The 17,500-nt window shown below is 50.8% G+C and overlaps 1 protein-coding gene and 1 long non-coding RNA gene across 2 annotated transcripts in view; both read right to left on the reverse strand.

Annotated features, from left to right (window-relative positions):
- LOC123995860 (voltage-dependent L-type calcium channel subunit alpha-1C-like) overlaps positions 1-17,500 on the reverse strand; it is a 657,732-nt gene that overhangs the window by 390,226 nt on the left and 250,006 nt on the right.
- Positions 1-17,500, reverse strand: part of LOC123994356 — a 208,659-nt gene that overhangs the window by 18,063 nt on the left and 173,096 nt on the right. The gene's annotated exons all lie outside the window — the stretch shown is intronic.

Genomic DNA, 17,500 nt, shown 5'->3' on the forward strand with positions numbered 1-17,500 from the left:
GTAGGGTCGGCAGGTAGTCTAGTGGTTAGAGTGTAGGGTCGACAGGTAGTCTAGTGGTTAGAGTGTAGTCGACAGGTGCATTCAGTGTTAGGAGTGTAGGGTCGGCAGGTAGTGGTTAGAGTGTAGTGTCGGCAGGTAGCCTAGTGGTTAGAGTGTAGGGCGGCAGGTAGCCTAGTGGTTAGGAGTGTAGGGTCGGCAGGTAGTCTAGTGGTTAGAGTGTAGGGTCAACAGGTAGCCTAGTGGTTAGAGTGTAGGGTCGGCAGGTAGTCTAGTGGTTAGAGTGTAGGGTCAAGCCTAGGTAGAGGTAGGGGCCTAGTGGTTAGAGTGTAGGGTCGGCAGGTAGTCTAGTGGTTAGAGTGTAGGGTCAACAGGTAGCCTAGTGGTTAGAGTGTAGGGGCGGCAGGTAGCCTAGTGGTTAGAGTGTAGGGGCGGCAGGTAGCCTAGTGGTTAGAGTGTAGGGTCGGCAGGTAGCCTAGTGGTTAGAGTGTAGGGTCGGCAGGTAGCCTAGTGGTTACAGTGTAGGGTCGGCAGGTAGTCTAGTGGTTAGAGTGTAGGGTCGGCAGGTAGCCTAGTGGTTAGAGTGTAGGGTCGGCAGGTAGCCTAGTGGTTAGAGTGTAGGGTCGAAAGGTAGCCTAGTGGTTAGAGTGTAGGGTCGGCAGGTAGCCTAGTGGTTAGAGTGTAGGGTCGGCAGGTAGCCTAGTGGTTAGAGTGTAGGGTCGGCAGGTAGCCTAGTGGTTAGAGTGTAGGGTCGGCAGGTAGCCTAGTGGTTAGAGTGTAGGGTCGGCAGGTAGCCTAGTGGTTAGAGTGGTGCGGCAGGTAGCCTAGTGGTTGGAGTGTAGGGGCGGCAGGTAGCCTAGTGGTTAGAGTGTAGGGTCGACAGGTAGTCTAGTGGTTAGAGTGTAGGGTCGGCAGGTAGCCTAGTGGTTAGAGTGTAGGGTCGACAGGTAGCCTAGTGGTTAGAGTGTAGGGTCGACAGGTAGCCTAGTGGTTAGAGTGTAGGGTCGGCAGGTAGCCTAGTGGTTAGAGTGTAGGGCTGACAGGTAGCCTAGTGGTTAGAGTGTAGGGTCGGCAGGTAGCCTAGTGGTTAGTGTGTAGGGGTGGCAGGTAGCCTAGTGGTTAGAGTGTAGGGGTGGCAGGGTAGCCTAGTGGTTAGAGTGTAGGGTCGGCAGGTAGCCTAGTGGTTAGAGTGTAGTGGCTTAGAGCAGGTAGCCTAGTGGTTAGAGTGTAGGGTCGGCAGGTAGCCTAGTGGTTAGAGTGTAGGGTCGGCAGGTAGCCTAGTGGTTAGAGTGTAGGGTCGGCAGGTAGCCTAGTGGTTAGAGTGTAGGGTCGGCAGGTAGCCTAGTGGTTAGAGTGTAGGGTCGGCAGGTAGCCTAGTGGTTAGAGTGTAGGGTCGGCAGGTAGCCTAGTGGTTAGAGTGTAGGGTCGGCAGGTAGCCTAGTGGTTAGAGTGTAGGGTCGGCAGGTAGCCTAGTGGTTAGAGTGTTGGAATCCCTGAGCAGACAAGGTAAAAATCTGTCGTTCTGCCCCTGAACAAGGCTGTTAATCCACTGTTCCTAGGCCGTCATTGAAAATAAGAATTTGTTCTTAACTGACTTGCCTAGTTAAAGAAAGGTAAAAATATATCTTTTTTTTAAATAATTTAAAAAGATAGAGAGCAAGAGAGAGAGAGAGAGAGAGAGAGAGAGAGAGAGAGAGAGAGAGAGAGAGAGAGAGAGAGAGAGAGAGAGAGAGAGAGAGGGGGAGTGAGAGAGAGAGAGTGAGAGAGAGAGGGAGAGAGGAGACGTCAGGATATTGTGCCTGTGATTTGATCAGCTGTAATATAGGAGAATAGCAATACTTTAAACCCAGACGTTTTAAATGTTCTCTGAAATGTCAAGCATTTTATTTATGCCAGTACTTAGGAGAGAACATCTTGCTCTGCGTTGCTACGTCTTGTAGCTACGTCGTTAATCAACATGATGAAAATATATGAGAGATCTAAAGATGAGAGGGAGGAATAAAACACACACACACACAGACCCACAGTGGGAGAGGAGAGACAGTAGATTCAGACTGCACCACCAGGCTGGACCACCAGGCTGGACCACCAGGCAGGACCACCAAGCTGCACCACCAGGCTGGACCACCAGGCTGGACCACCAGGCTGGACCACCAGGCAGGACCACCAGGCAGGACCACCAGACTGGACCCCCAGACTGCACCACCAGGCTGGACCACCAGGCAGGACCACCAGGCAGGACCACCAGACTGGACCCCAGACTGCACCACCAGGCTGGACCACCAGGCAGAACCACCAGGCAGGACCACCAGGCAGAACCACCAGGCAGGACCACCAGACTGCACCACCAGGCTGGACCACCAGGCAGGACCACCAGACTGCACCACAAGGCAGGACCACCAGAGCCCTATGGGTACCCTAGTTCACTAAATAGGAAATAAGGTGATGTGCACTACTTTTCACCAGAGCCCTATGGGTAGTGCACTACTTTTCACCAGAGCCCTATGGGTAGTGCACTACTTTTCACCAGAGCCCTAGGAGTACCCTAGTTCACTAAATAGAAAATAAGGTGATGTGCACTACTTTTCACCAGAGAACTATGGGTAGTGCACTACTTTCACCAGAGCCCTAGAGTACCCTAGTTCACTAAATGGGAAATAAGGTGATGTCTGGGACGCAGGTCCTCTCTGCTCACCTGCTGCTGCCTGTAGGATATTACTGCCTTCAAAACAAACAAACTCAGCTTTGGTAACAGGCAGAGAAAGCAGGCAGTGATAGCAGGCGGTGATAGCAGGCAGTGATAGCAGGCAGCGGTAGCAGGCAGCGATAGCAAGCAGCGATTGCAGGCAGAGATAGCAGGCAGAGATAGCAGGCAGCGATAGCAAGCTTAGCAGGCAGGTAGAGATAGGGCAGAGATAGCAGGCAGCGATAGCAGGTAGAGATAGCAGGCAGAGATAGCAGGTAGTGATAGCAGGCAGTGATAGCAGGTAGTGATAGCAGGCAGTGATAGCAAGCAGAGATAGCAGGCAGCGATAGCAGGCAGCGATAGCAGGTAGAGATAGCAGGCAGCGATAGCAGAGCAGCGATAGCAGGTAGAGATAGCAGGCAGCGATAGCAGGTAGTGATAGCAGGCAGTGATAGCAGGTAGTGATAGCAGGCAGTGATAGCAGGCAGTGATAGTAAGCAGAGATAGCAGGCAGCGATAGCAGGCAGTGATAGCAGGCAGCTGCACTATTTCATTCAAACATCCCATTTGTTCTCTGTACTTGACTTTGAATCACGCTGACAGACAGTGCTGCCAATTTCTGACGGGAGTTTATTTGTGTAAACTGATCCTGTGGGTTTTGGCCAGGTGCAGTTTCCCCTGTTGTCTTAAAGGTGTCTGGTCGGGTTTAATTCAATCTAACCTGTAGAGCAGCTCTTTTTCCATTGGTAATACAGAATGGTGTTGTTCCTGTGTAGACCTACTACTACCTCTTACTAGGTAGACTCTCACAGGAAGAGGCTTTCAGGTTTAGAGGAAGACGTGTGTGTGTGTGTACAGGAAGTTGTTAGTAAACAAAGTCAGTGTAAAAAGTGTTTGATTGAATATCAGCCTCTCGCTGTGTCTCTCTCTCTCTCTCTCTCTCTCTCTCTCTCTCTCTCTCTCTCTCTCTCTCTCTCTCTCTCTCTCTCTGTCTCTCTCTCTCTCTGTCTCTCTCTCTCTCTCTCTCTCTCTCTCTCTCTCTCTCTCTCTCTCTCTCTCTGTCTCTCTCTCTCTCTCTGTCTCTCTCTCTCTCTCTCTCTCTCTCTCTCTCTCTCTCTCTCTCTCTCTGTGTGTCACAGATCCTGCCTGCCTTCTGAATGTCCCCTGTTCATAAACATTCCACTGCCTGCCTCAGCATTCCACCGGGCGGGGGCGTTTCCGTGTCAACCTCAGCCAGAGAGATTCATGGGAACTTTCCTGGGATGGCCAGGGGGGCTGTTATGTCACGCGACCTCACAGAGGGTTTAGCGTGCATCGCAAATGGCACCCTATTCATGCACTGCTTTTGACCAGAGCCCTATGAGCCCTATGAGCCCTATGAGCCCTATGAGTCATATGAGCCCTATGGGTCCTATGAGTCCTATGAGTCCTATGAGCCCTATGAGTCATATGAGCCCTATGAGCCCTATGAGTCATATGAGCCCTATGGGTCCTATGAGTCCTATGAGTCCTATGAGCCCTATGAGTCATATGAGCCCTATGAGCCCTATGAGTCCTATGAGCCCTATGAGTCACATGAGCCCTATGAGCCCTATGAGCCCTATGAGCCCTATGAGTCCTATGAGCCCTATGAGCCCTATGAGTCCTATGAGCCCTATGAGCCCTATGAGCCCTATGAGCCCTATGAGCCCTTTGGGTCCTATGAGCCCTATGAGTCACATGAGCCCTATGAGCCCTATGAGCCCTATGAGCCCTATGAGTCCTATGAGCCCTATGGGTCCTATGGGTCCTATGAGCCCTATGAGCCCTATGAGCCCTATGAGCCCTATGAGCCCTATGGGTCCTATGAGCCCTATGGGTCCTATGAGTCCAATGGGTCCTATGAGCCCTATGAGCCCTATGGGTCCTATGAGCCCTATGAGCCCTATGAGCCCTATGGGTCCTATGAGCCCTATGGGTCCTATGAGTCCAATGGGTCCTATGAGCCCTATGAGCCCTATGGGTCCTATGAGCCCTATGAGCCCTATGGGTCCTATGAGCCCTATGGGTCCTATGTGCCCTATGAGCCCTATGAGCCCTATGAGCCCTATGAGCCCTATGAGTCCTATGAGCCCTATGAGCCCTATGAGCCCTTTGGGTCCTATGAGCCCTATAAGTCCTATGAGCCCTATGAGCCCTATGAGTCCTATGAGTCCTATGAGCCCTATGGGTCATATGAGCCCTATGAGCCCTATGAGCCCTATGAGTCCTATGAGTCCTATGAGTCCTAGCCCTCCACCCAACTCATCATCTAGCCCTCCACCCAACTCATCATCTAGCCCTCCACCCAACTCATCATCTAGCCCTCCACCCAACTCATCATCTACCCTCCACCCAACTCATCATCTACCCTCCACCCAACTCATCATCTACCCTCCACCCAACTCATCATCTACCTCCACCCAACTCATCATCTACCCTCCACCCAACTCATCTCATCATCTAGCCCTCCACCCAACTCATCATCTACCCTCCACCCAACTCATCATCTAGCCCTCCACCCAACTCATCATCTAGCCCTCCACCCAACTCATCATCTAGCCTCCACCAACTCATCATCTACCCTCCACCCAACTCATCATCTACCCTCCACCCAACTCATCATCTAGCCCTCCACCCAACTCATCATCTAGCCCTCCACCCAACTCATCATCTAGCCCTCCACCCAACTCATCATCTACCCTCCACCCAACTCATCATCTAGCCCTCCACCCAACTCATCATCTAGCCCTCCACCCAACTCATCATCTAGCCCTCCACCCAACTCATCATCTACCCTCCACCCAACTCATCATCTACCCTCCACCCAACTCATCATCTAGCCCTCCACCCAACTCATCATCTAGCCCTCCACCCAACTCATCATCTAGCCCTCCACCCAACTCATCATCTACCCTCCACCCAACTCATCATCTAGCCCTCCACCCAACTCATCATCTAGCCCTCCACCCAACTCATCATCTAGCCCTCCACCCAACTCATCATCTACCCTCCACCCAACTCATCATCTACCTCCACCCAACTCATCATCTACCCTCCACCCAACTCATCATCTACCCTCCACCCAACTCATCATCTAGCCCTCCACCCAACTCATCATCTAGCCCTCCACCCAACTCATCATCTACCTCCACCCAACTCATCATCTAGCCCTCCACCCAACTCATCATCTAGCCCTCCACCCAACTCATCATCTAGCCCTCCACCCAACTCATCATCTACCCTCCACCCAACTCATCATCTACCCTCCACCCAACTCATCATCTAGCCCTCCACCCAACTCATCATCTACCCTCCACCCAACTCATCATCTACCCTCCACCCAACTCATCATCTACCCTCCACCCAACTCATCATCTACCCTCCACCCAACTCATCATCTAGCTCCACCCAACTCATCATCTAGCCCTCCACCCAACTCATCATCTAGCCCTCCACCCAACTCATCATCTACCCTCCACCCAACTCATCATCTACCTCCACCCAACTCATCATCTACCCTCTCATCATCTACCTCCACCAACTCATCATCTACCCTCCACCCAACTCATCATCTACCCTCCACCCAACTCATCATCTAGCCCTCCACCCAACTCATCATCTAGCCCTCCACCCAACTCATCATCTAGCCTCCACCCAACTCATCCACCCAACTCATCATCTACCCTCCACCCCAACTCATCATCTACCCTCCACCCAACTCATCATCTACCCTCCACCCAACTCATCATCTACCCTCCACCCAACTCATCATCTACCCTCCACCCAACTCATCATCTACCCTCCACCCAACTCATCATCTAGCCCTCCACCCAACTCATCATCTACCCTCCACCCAACTCATCATCTACCCTCCACCCAACTCATCATCTACCCTCCACCCAACTCATCATCTACCCTCCACCCAACTCATCATCTACCCTCCACCCAACTCATCATCTACCCTCCACCCAACTCATCATCTACCCTCCACCCAACTCATCATCTACCCTCCACCCAACTCATCATCTACCCTCCACCCAACTCATCATCTAGCCCTCCACCCAACTCATCATCTACCCTCCACCTAACTCATCATCTACCCTCCACCCAACTCATCATCTACCCTCCTCCACCATCATCTACTCCATCATCTACCCTCCACCCAACTCATCATCTACCCTCCACCCAACTCATCATCTACCCTCCACCCAACTCATCATCTACCCTCCACCCAACTCATCATCTAGCCCTCCACCCAACTCATCATCTAGCCCTCCACCCAACTCATCATCTACCCTCCACCCAACTCATCATCTACCCTCCACCCAACTCATCATCTACCCTCCATCTAGCCAACTCATCATCTACCCTCCACCCAACTCATCATCTACCCTCCCCTCATCATCTAGCTCCCTCCCAACTCATCATCTACCCTCCCACCCAACTCATCATCTAGCCCTCCACCGCAACTCATCATCTAGCCCTCCACCCAACTCATCACCCAACTCATCATCTACTCCACCCAACTCATCATCTACCCTCCACCCAACTCATCATCTAGCCCTCCACCCAACTCATCATCTAGCCCTCCACCCAACTCATCATCTACCCTCCACCCAACTCATCATCTACCCTCCACCCAACTCATCATCTAGCCCTCCACCCAACTCATCATCTAGCCCTCCCACCCAACTCATCATCTAGCCCTCCACCCAACTCATCATCTACCCTCCAAACTCATCATCTACCCTCCACCCAACTCATCATCTACCCTCCACCCAACTCATCATCTACCCTCCACCCAACTCATCATCTACCCTCCACCCAACTCATCATCTAGCCCTCCACCCAACTCAACTCACCCAACTCATCATCTACCCTCCACCCAACTCATCATCTACCCTCCACCCAACTCATCATCTAGCCCTCCACCCAACTCATCATCTAGCCCTCCACCCAACTCATCATCTACCCTCCACCCAACTCATCATCTACCCTCCACCCAACTCATCATCTACCCTCCACCCAACTCATCATCTACCCTCCACCCAACTCATCATCTACCCTCCACCCAACTCATCATCTACCCTCCACCCAACTCATCATCTACCCTCCACCCAACTCATCATCTAGCCCTCCACCCAACTCATCATCTAGCCCTCCACCCAACTCATCATCTACCCTCCACCCAACTCATCATCTACCCTCCACCCAACTCACCATCTACCCTCCACCCAACTCATCATCTAGCCCTCCACCCAACTCATCATCTAGCCCTCCACCCAACTCATCATCTAGCCCTCCACCCAACTCATCATCTACCCTCCACCCAACTCATCATCTACCCTCCACCCAACTCATCATCTAGCCCTCCACCCAACTCATCATCTACCCTCCACCCAACTCATCATCTACCCTCCACCCAACTCATCATCTACCCTCATCATCACTGCCTCCACCCAACTCATCATCTACCCTCCACCAACTCATCATCTACCCTCCACCCAACTCATCATCTAGCCCTCCACCCAACTCATCATCTAGCCCTCCACCCAACTCATCATCTACCCTCCACCCAACTCATCATCTACCCAACTCATCATCTAGCAACTCATCATCTACCCCACCCAACTCATCATCTACCCTCCACCCAACTCATCATCTACCCTCCACCCAACTCATCATCTACCCTCCACCCAACTCATCATCTACCCTCCACCCAACTCATCATCTACCCTCCACCCAACTCATCATCTAGCCCTCCACCCAACTCATCATCTAGCCCTCCACCCAACTCATCATCTACCCTCCACCCAACTCATCATCTACCCTCCACCCAACTCACCATCTACCCTCCACCCAACTCATCATCTACCCTCCACCCAACTCATCATCTACCCTCCACCCAACTCATCATCTACCCTCCACCCAACTCATCATCTACCCTCCACCCAACTCATCATCTACCCTCCACCCAACTCATCATCTACCCTCCACCCAACTCATCATCTAGCCCTCCACCCAACTCATCATCTAGCCCTCCACCCAACTCATCATCTAGCCCTCCACCCAACTCATCATCTAGCCCTCCACCCAACTCATCATCTACCCTCCACCCAACTCATCATCTACCCTCACCCAACTCATCATCTACCCTCCACCCAACTCATCATCTACCCTCCACCCAACTCATCATCTACCCTCCACCCAACTCATCATCTACCCTCCACCAACTCATCATCTACCCTCCACCCAACTCATCATCTACCCTCCACCCAACTCATCATCTACCTCCACAACTCATCATCTAGCCCTCCACTCATCATCTCCCTCACCCAACTCATCCCATCTACCCTCCACCCAACTCATCATCTACCCTCCACCCAACTCATCATCTACCCTCCACCCAACTCATCATCTAGCCCTCCACCCAACTCATCATCTAGCCCTCCACCCAACTCATCATCTAGCCCTCCACCCAACTCATCATCTACCCTCCACCCAACTCATCATCTACCCTCCACCCAACTCATCATCTAGCCCTCCACCCAACTCATCATCTACCCTCCACCCAACTCATCATCTACCTCCACCCAACTCATCATCTACCCTCCACCCAACTCATCATCTACCCTCCACCCAACTCATCATCTACCCTCCACCCAACTCATCATCTAGCCCTCCACCCAACTCATCATCTAGCCCTCCACCCAACTCATCATCTAGCCCTCCACCCAACTCATCATCTACCCTCCACCCAACTCATCATCTACCCTCCACCCAACTCATCATCTACCCTCCACCCAACTCATCATCTAGCCCTCCACCCAACTCATCATCTACCCTCCACCCAACTCATCATCTAGCCCTCCACCCAACTCATCATCTAGCCCTCCACCCAACTCATCATCTACCCTCCACCCAACTCATCATCTAGCCCTCCACCCAACTCATCATCTAGCCCTCCACACAACTCATCATCTACCCTCCACCCAACTCATCATCTAGCCCTCCACCCAACTCATCATCTACCCTCCACCCAACTCATCATCTACCCTCCACCCAACTCATCATCTACCCTCCACCCAACTCATCATCTACCCTCCACCCAACTCATCATCTAGCCTCCACCCAACTCATCATCTAGCCCTCCACTCAACTCATCATCTACCCTCCACCCAACTCATCATCTACCCTCCACCCAACTCATCATCTAGCCCTCCACCCAACTCATCATCTACCCTCCACCCAACTCATCATCTACCCTCCACCCAACTCACCATCTAGCCCTCCACCCAACTCATCATCTACCCTCCACCCAACTCCTCATCTACCCTCCACCCAACTCATCATCTACCCTCCACCCAACTCATCATCTACCCTCCACCCAACTCATCATCTAGCCTCCACCCAACTCATCACCTACCCTCCACCCAACTCATCATCTACCCTCCACCAACTCATCATCTACCCTCCACCCAACTCATCATCTACCCTCCACCCAACTCATCATCTACCCTCCACCCAACTCACCATCTACCCTCCACCCAACTCATCATCTACCCTCCACCCAACCACCCACTCACTCCAGCTACCCTAGCCGATGTGAGTCCACCTCTCCTGGGACACAGTCACAGCTGTGCCCCCTCTCCTCCATCCAACCTCCAGAGGCGTCCATTCCCAGGGTCAGGGCTGTGAAAGGGACAGAGAGCCCTGCCAGGTCTGCTCCCCTTCCACTAAAGCCTCGATCCTGGGAACAGAATACATCAGACTGGGTCTAGCTGAATGGATCTAGCTGGATCTGTCTAGATGGATGGGTCTAGCTGTATCTGTCTAGATGGATGGATCTAGCTGGATCTGTCTAGATGGCCGCGTCTAGCTGGATCTGTCTAGCTGGATGGATCTAGCTGTATCTGTCTAGATGGCCGCGTCAAGCTGGATCTGTCAAGATGGATGGATCTAGCTGTATCTGTCTAGATGGATCTGTCTAGATGGATGGATCTAAGCTGGATCTGTCTAGATGGATCTGTCTAGATGGATCTGTCTAGATGGATGGATCTAGCTGGATATGTCTAGATGGATGGATCTAGCTGGATCTGTCTAGATGGATGGATCTAGCTGGATCTTAGATGGATGGATCTAGCTGGATCTGTCTAGATGGATCTGTCTAGATGGATGGATCTAAGCTGGATCTGTCTAGCTGGATCTGTCTAGATGGATGGATCTTGCTGGATGGATCTAGACTATAGTCTAAACATACTGCACATTATAGATTATAGTCTAAATATTCTGCACAAAATACTGGTCTGATAAAAACAACCCTGAGCTGTGAAGGAGCGTCCCCGCCGTCCCAGGGGACTCTGGGTGATCTCACTCTCCGAAGCCAGTAAGGTTTTTAATAAGGTCAACACTTGCACGGCCGCAGGGCCTGACGGATTTCTCAGAGTTTGCGCAGAACAGCTGGCAGACATATTCATGGACATTGTCAACCTCAGTGTCTAATCCCCACGTCTCAAACTGACCACCATCCTTCCTGTTCCTTAAGAACTCTGAGGCTTCCTGTCTCAATGACTACCACCCTGTAACAGTCAGAGTAAACACTCTGAGAGAATAGTTATGGCTCAAATCAACTCCATCATCCCAGACACCCTAGACCCACTCCAACTTGCATACCGCCCCAACAGATCCCGTAGAGGATACAATCTCAATTGCACTCAACACTGCCCTTACCCACCTAGATAAGAGGAATAGCTATGTGAGAATTCTGTTCATTGACTACTGTTCAGCGTTCAACACCATAGTCCCTGCCAAACTCGCCACCAAGCTTGGGACCCTGGGACTAAACACCTCTGCAATTGAATCCTGGACTTCATCATGAGTCGAAGGTAGGCAACAGCCTGTATATAACTACTGACCCTGGAACTGTCCCTGTATATAACTACTGACCCTGGAACTGTCCCTGTATATAACTACTGACCCTGGATCTGACCCGGTATATAACTACTGACCCTGGAACTGTCCCTGTATATAACTACTGACCCTGGAACTGTCCCTGTATATAACTACTGACCCTGGAACTGAGCCTGTATATAACTACTGACCCTGGAACTGTCCCTGTATATAACTACTGAACCTGGAACTGAGCCTGTATATAACTACTGACCCTGGAACTGTCCCTGTATATAACTACTGAACCTGGAAACTGAGCCTGTATATAACTACTGACCCTGGAACTGTCCCTGGAACTGAGCCTGTATATAACTACTGTCCCTGGAACTGTCCCTGTATATAACTACTGACCCTGGAACTGAGCCTGTATATAACTACTGACCCTGGAACTGTCCCTGTATATAACTACTGAACCTGGAACTGAGCCTGTATATAACTACTGACCCTGGAACTGTCCCTGTATATAACTACTGAACCTGGAAACTGAGCCTGTATATAACTACTGACCCTGGAACTGTCCCTGGAACTGAGCCTGTATATAACTACTGTCCCTGGAACTGTCCCTGTATATAACTACTGACCCTGGAACTGTCCCTGTATATAACTACTGACCCTGGAACTGTCCCTGTATATAACTACTGACCCTGGAACTGTCCCTATATATAACTACTGACCCTGTAACTGTCCCTGTATATAACTACTGACCCTGGAACATTGAAAGAGGGAACAGAGCTGAATTCAACATGTATTTCCTGGCTTAATAATGGTCAGAATCAGTTGTTAAGTGTTTCCTACCAGACTGTGGTTATAGTTACATCACCAGGACACTTCCTGTCTTCCTGTAAATGATCTGCTGTAACAAGACCTGAGCTCTGTTGTGTAGCATGCTGCCATCTGACCCTGGACACACACACACACACACACACACACACACACACACACACACACACACACACACACACACACACACACACACACACACACACACACACACACACACACACACACACACACACACACACACACACACACACACACACACACACACTGTCTATGTCAACAGAACCCCTCAGAAACCACAGCAACCAGTCAGAGGAAAAAGGATACTCTGTGTCTCTACTACTTTCTCTCTACCTCCTGTGTGTGTGTCTGTGTGTGTCCGTATGTATCTGTGTGTCTCATTTTCTACTGTTTCTAATCCTCTTGATCCGTACAAGTTCCCTTACCCCCAAACACTTCACTAACCCCCAAACACTTCCCTAACCCCCAAACACTTCCCTAACCCCCAAACTCTTCCCTAACCCCCAAACACTTCCCCCAAACACTTCACTAACCCCAAACACTTCACTAACCCCAGACACCTCCCTAACCCCACACTTCCCTAACCCCGGACACTTCCCTAACCCCAAACACTTCCCTAACCCCAAACACTTCCCTAACCCCAAACACTTCCCTAACCCCCAGACACTTCCCTAACCCCCAGACACTTCCCTAACCCCCAGACACTTCTCTAACCCCCAGACACTTCCCCAAACACTTTCCAAAACCCTGACACTTCCCTAACCCCAGACACTCCCCAAACACTTCCCCAAACCCCAGACACTTCCCTAACCCCCAGACACTTCCCTAATCCCCAAACACTTCCCTAACCCCAGACACTTCACTAACCCCCACTTCCCTAACCCCAAACACCCTAACCCCAAACCCTTCACTAACCCCAAACACTTCACTAACCCCCAAACACTTCCATAACCCCAGACACTTCCCTTCCCAAACCCCAGACACTTCCCTAACCCCAGACACTCCCCCCCAAACACTTCCCAAACCCTAGACACTTCCCAAACCCCCGGACACTTCCCTAACCCCCAGACACTTCACTAACCCCCAAACACTTCCCAAACCCCCAGACACTTCCTAACCCACAAACACTTCACTAACCCCAAACACTTCCATAACCCCAAACACTTCACTAACCCCCAGACACTTCACTAACCCCAAACACTTCCCAAACCCCAGACACTTCCCTAACCCACAAACACTTCACTAACCCCCAAACACTTCCATAACCCCCAAACACTTCACTAACCTCCAGACACTTCACTAACCCCCAAACACTTCCCTAACCCCCAGACACTTCCCTAACCCCCAAACACTTCACTAACCTCCAGACACTTCACTAACCCCCAGACACTTCCCTAACCCCAAACACTTCACTAACCTCCAGACACTTCACTCACCCCCAGACACTTCCCTAACCCCAAACTCTTCCCTAACCCCCAAACACTTCCCAAACACTTCACTAACCCCCAAACACTTCACTAACCCCCAGACACCTCCTAACCCCGGACACTTCCCTAACCCCGGACACTTCCTAACCCCCAAACACTTCCCTAACCCCCAAACACTTCCCTAACCCCCAAACACTTCCCTAACCCCAGACACTTCCCTAACCCCCAGACACTTCCCTAACCCCCAGACACTTCTCTAACCCCAGACACTTCCCCAAACACTTTCCAAAACCCTGACACTTCCCTAACCCCCAGACACTCCCCAAACACTTCCCAAACCCCCAGACACTTCCCTAACCCCCAGACACTTCCCTAATCCCCAAACACTTCCCTAACCCCAGACACTTCACTAACCCCCAGACACTTCCTAACCCCAAACACTTCCCTAACCCCAAACCCTTCACTAACCCCAAACACTTCACTAACCCCAAACACTTCCATAACCTCAGACACTTCCCCAAACACTTCCCAAACCCCAGACACTTCCCTAACCCCAGACACTCCCCCAACACTTCCCAAACCCCCAGACACTTCCCAAACCCCAGACACTTCCCTAACCCCAGACACTTCACTAACCCCAAACACTTCCCAAACCCCCAGACACTTCCTAACCCACAAACACTTCACTAACCCCAAACACTTCCATAACCCCCAAACACTTCACTAACCCCCAGACACTTCACTAACCCCCAAACACTTCCAAACCCCAGACACTTCCTAACCCACAAACACTTCACTAACCCCCAAACACTTCCATAACCCCCAAACACTTCACTAACCTCCAGACACTTCACTAACCCCAAACACTTCCCTAACCCCCAGACACTTCCCTAACCCCCAAACACTTCACTAACCTCCAGACACTTCACTAACCCCCAGACACTTCCCTAACCCCAAACACTTCACTAACCTCCAGACACTTCACTCACCCCCCAGACACTTCCCTAACCCACAAACACTTCACTAACCCCCAAACACTTCCATAACCCCCAAACACTTCACTAACCTCCAGACACTTCACTAACCCCAAACACTTCCCTAACCCCCAGACACTTCCCTAACCCCCAAACCCTTCACTAACCCCCAAACACTTCACTAACCCCAAACACTTCCATAACCCCCAAACACTTCACTAACCTCCAGACACTTAACTAACCCCCAGACACTTCCCTAACCCCCAAACACTTCCCTAACCCCCAAATACTTCACTTACCCCAAACACTTCCCTAACCCCCAAACCCTTCACTAACCCCCAAACACTTCACTAACCCCCAAACACTTCCATAACCCCCAAACACTTCACTAACCTCCAGACATTAACTAACCCCCAGACACTTCCCTAACCCCCAAACACTTCCCTAACCCCAAATACTTCACTTACCCCCAAACACTTCCCTAACCCCCAAATAAGAAGCGATCTCGGTCCAAAACCACACACACATCTACAATCAAACCCAGGCATCACACTCTGACACTGGTTGGGGCTGCTTGGTAGTGTGCACAGGATTCCTGTCCAAAGCCCCACAATCAGTGTGTGTGTGTGTGTGTGTGTGTGTGTGTGTGTGTGTGTGTGTGTGTGTGTGTGTGTGTGTGTGTGTGTGTGTGTGTGTGTGTGTGTGTGTGTGTGTGTGTGTGTGTGTGTGTGTGTGTGTGCGTGTGTGTGTGTGTGTGCACTCTCCCAGCTTCCAGACAGCCGGAACAGCCAAGGAAAACCCAGGATCTATTCCCTCTAGGAATAAAGACCATATGTTGATGGCCCAGGTCCTCTACCATGGCAGGACAGAGAGGGGTTTCTGCACATATCACTAACACACACATCTCTGCCCAAATCACTAACACACACATCTCTGCCCAAATCACTAACACACACACATCTCTGCCCAAATCACTAACACACACACACATCTCTGCCCAAATCACTAACACACACACATCTCTGCCCAAATCACTAACACACACACATCTCTGCCCAAATCACTAACACACACACATCTCTGCCCAAATCACTAACACACACACATCTCTGCCCAAATCACTAACACACACACACATCTCTGCCCAAATCACTAACACACACACACATCTCTGCCCAAATCACTAACACACACATCTCTGCCCAAATCACTAACACACACATCTCTGCCCAAATCACTAACACACATATCTCTGCCCAAATCACTAACACACACACATCTCTGCCCAAATCACTAACACACACATATCTGCCCAAATCACTAACACACACATATCTGCCCAAATCACTAACACACACACATCTCTGCCCAAATCACTAACACACACACATCTCTGCCCAAATCACTAACACACACATCTCTGCCCAAATCACTAACACACACACATCTCTGCCCAAATCACTAACACACACACATCTCTGCCCAAATCACTAACACACACATATCTGCCCAAATCACTAACACACACATATCTGCCCAAATCACTAACACACACACATCTCTGCCCAAATCACTAACACACACACACATCTCTGCCCAAATCACTAACACACACATCTCTGCCCAAATCACTAACACACACATCTCTGCCCGAATCACTAACACACACACATCTCTGCCCAAATCACTAACACACACACATCTCTGCCCAAATCACTAACACACACACACATCTCTGCCCAAATCACTAACACACACACACATCTCTGCCCAAATCACTAACACGCACACACATCTCTGCACATCTCAGTTTGTGCGCACCTTTCGGTTACTGGCCCAACGCTCTAACCACTAGGCTACCTGCCTCTAACCACTAGGCTACCTGCCTCTAACCACTAGGCTACCTGCCTCTAAGCACTAGGCTACCTGCCTCTAACAACTAGGCTACCTGCCTCTAAGCACTAGGCTACCTGCCTCTAACCACTAGGCTACCTGCCTCTAACCACTAGGCTACCTGCCTCTAACCACTAGGCTACCTGCCTCTAACCACTAGGCTACCTGCCTCTAACCACTAGGCTACCTGCCTCTAACCACTAGGCTACCTGCCTCTAACCACTAGGCTACCTGCCGTCTAGACCTTGTACTCCAAACATACGCACACAAACTAGTGCGCAAGCACACACACATGCACACACATGCACACACACATGCACACACACATGCACACACTACTGCTGATTAAGCTCGGCTAATAATACACAAACCAATCTTCTGTAAACCCTCACAAGTAGAAACCTCTTTATAATACAAACCAAAGGCAGAGTTCAGAGTTCATTCAGACCCCCGTCATGTAAACACTGCCTGTAATCTCCACACCATAAAGACAGTCTGGCTCGTTGTCGATAAACACCACAGCTTCAAGCAGACCACTTTAACACATGACAGACCACTCTGATATAGGACAGACCACTCTGACACAGGACAGACCACTCTGATAGAGGACAGACCACTCTGATACAGGACAGACCACTCTGATATAGGACAGACCACTCTGATAGAGGACAGACCACTCTGATACAGGACAGACCACTCTGATATAGGACAGACCACTCTGATATAGGACAGACCTCTCTAACACAGGACAG

Source organism: Oncorhynchus gorbuscha, linkage group LG14, assembly GCF_021184085.1.
Source record: "Oncorhynchus gorbuscha isolate QuinsamMale2020 ecotype Even-year linkage group LG14, OgorEven_v1.0, whole genome shotgun sequence".
In the NCBI taxonomy this organism is placed as follows: Eukaryota; Metazoa; Chordata; class Actinopteri; order Salmoniformes; family Salmonidae; genus Oncorhynchus; species Oncorhynchus gorbuscha.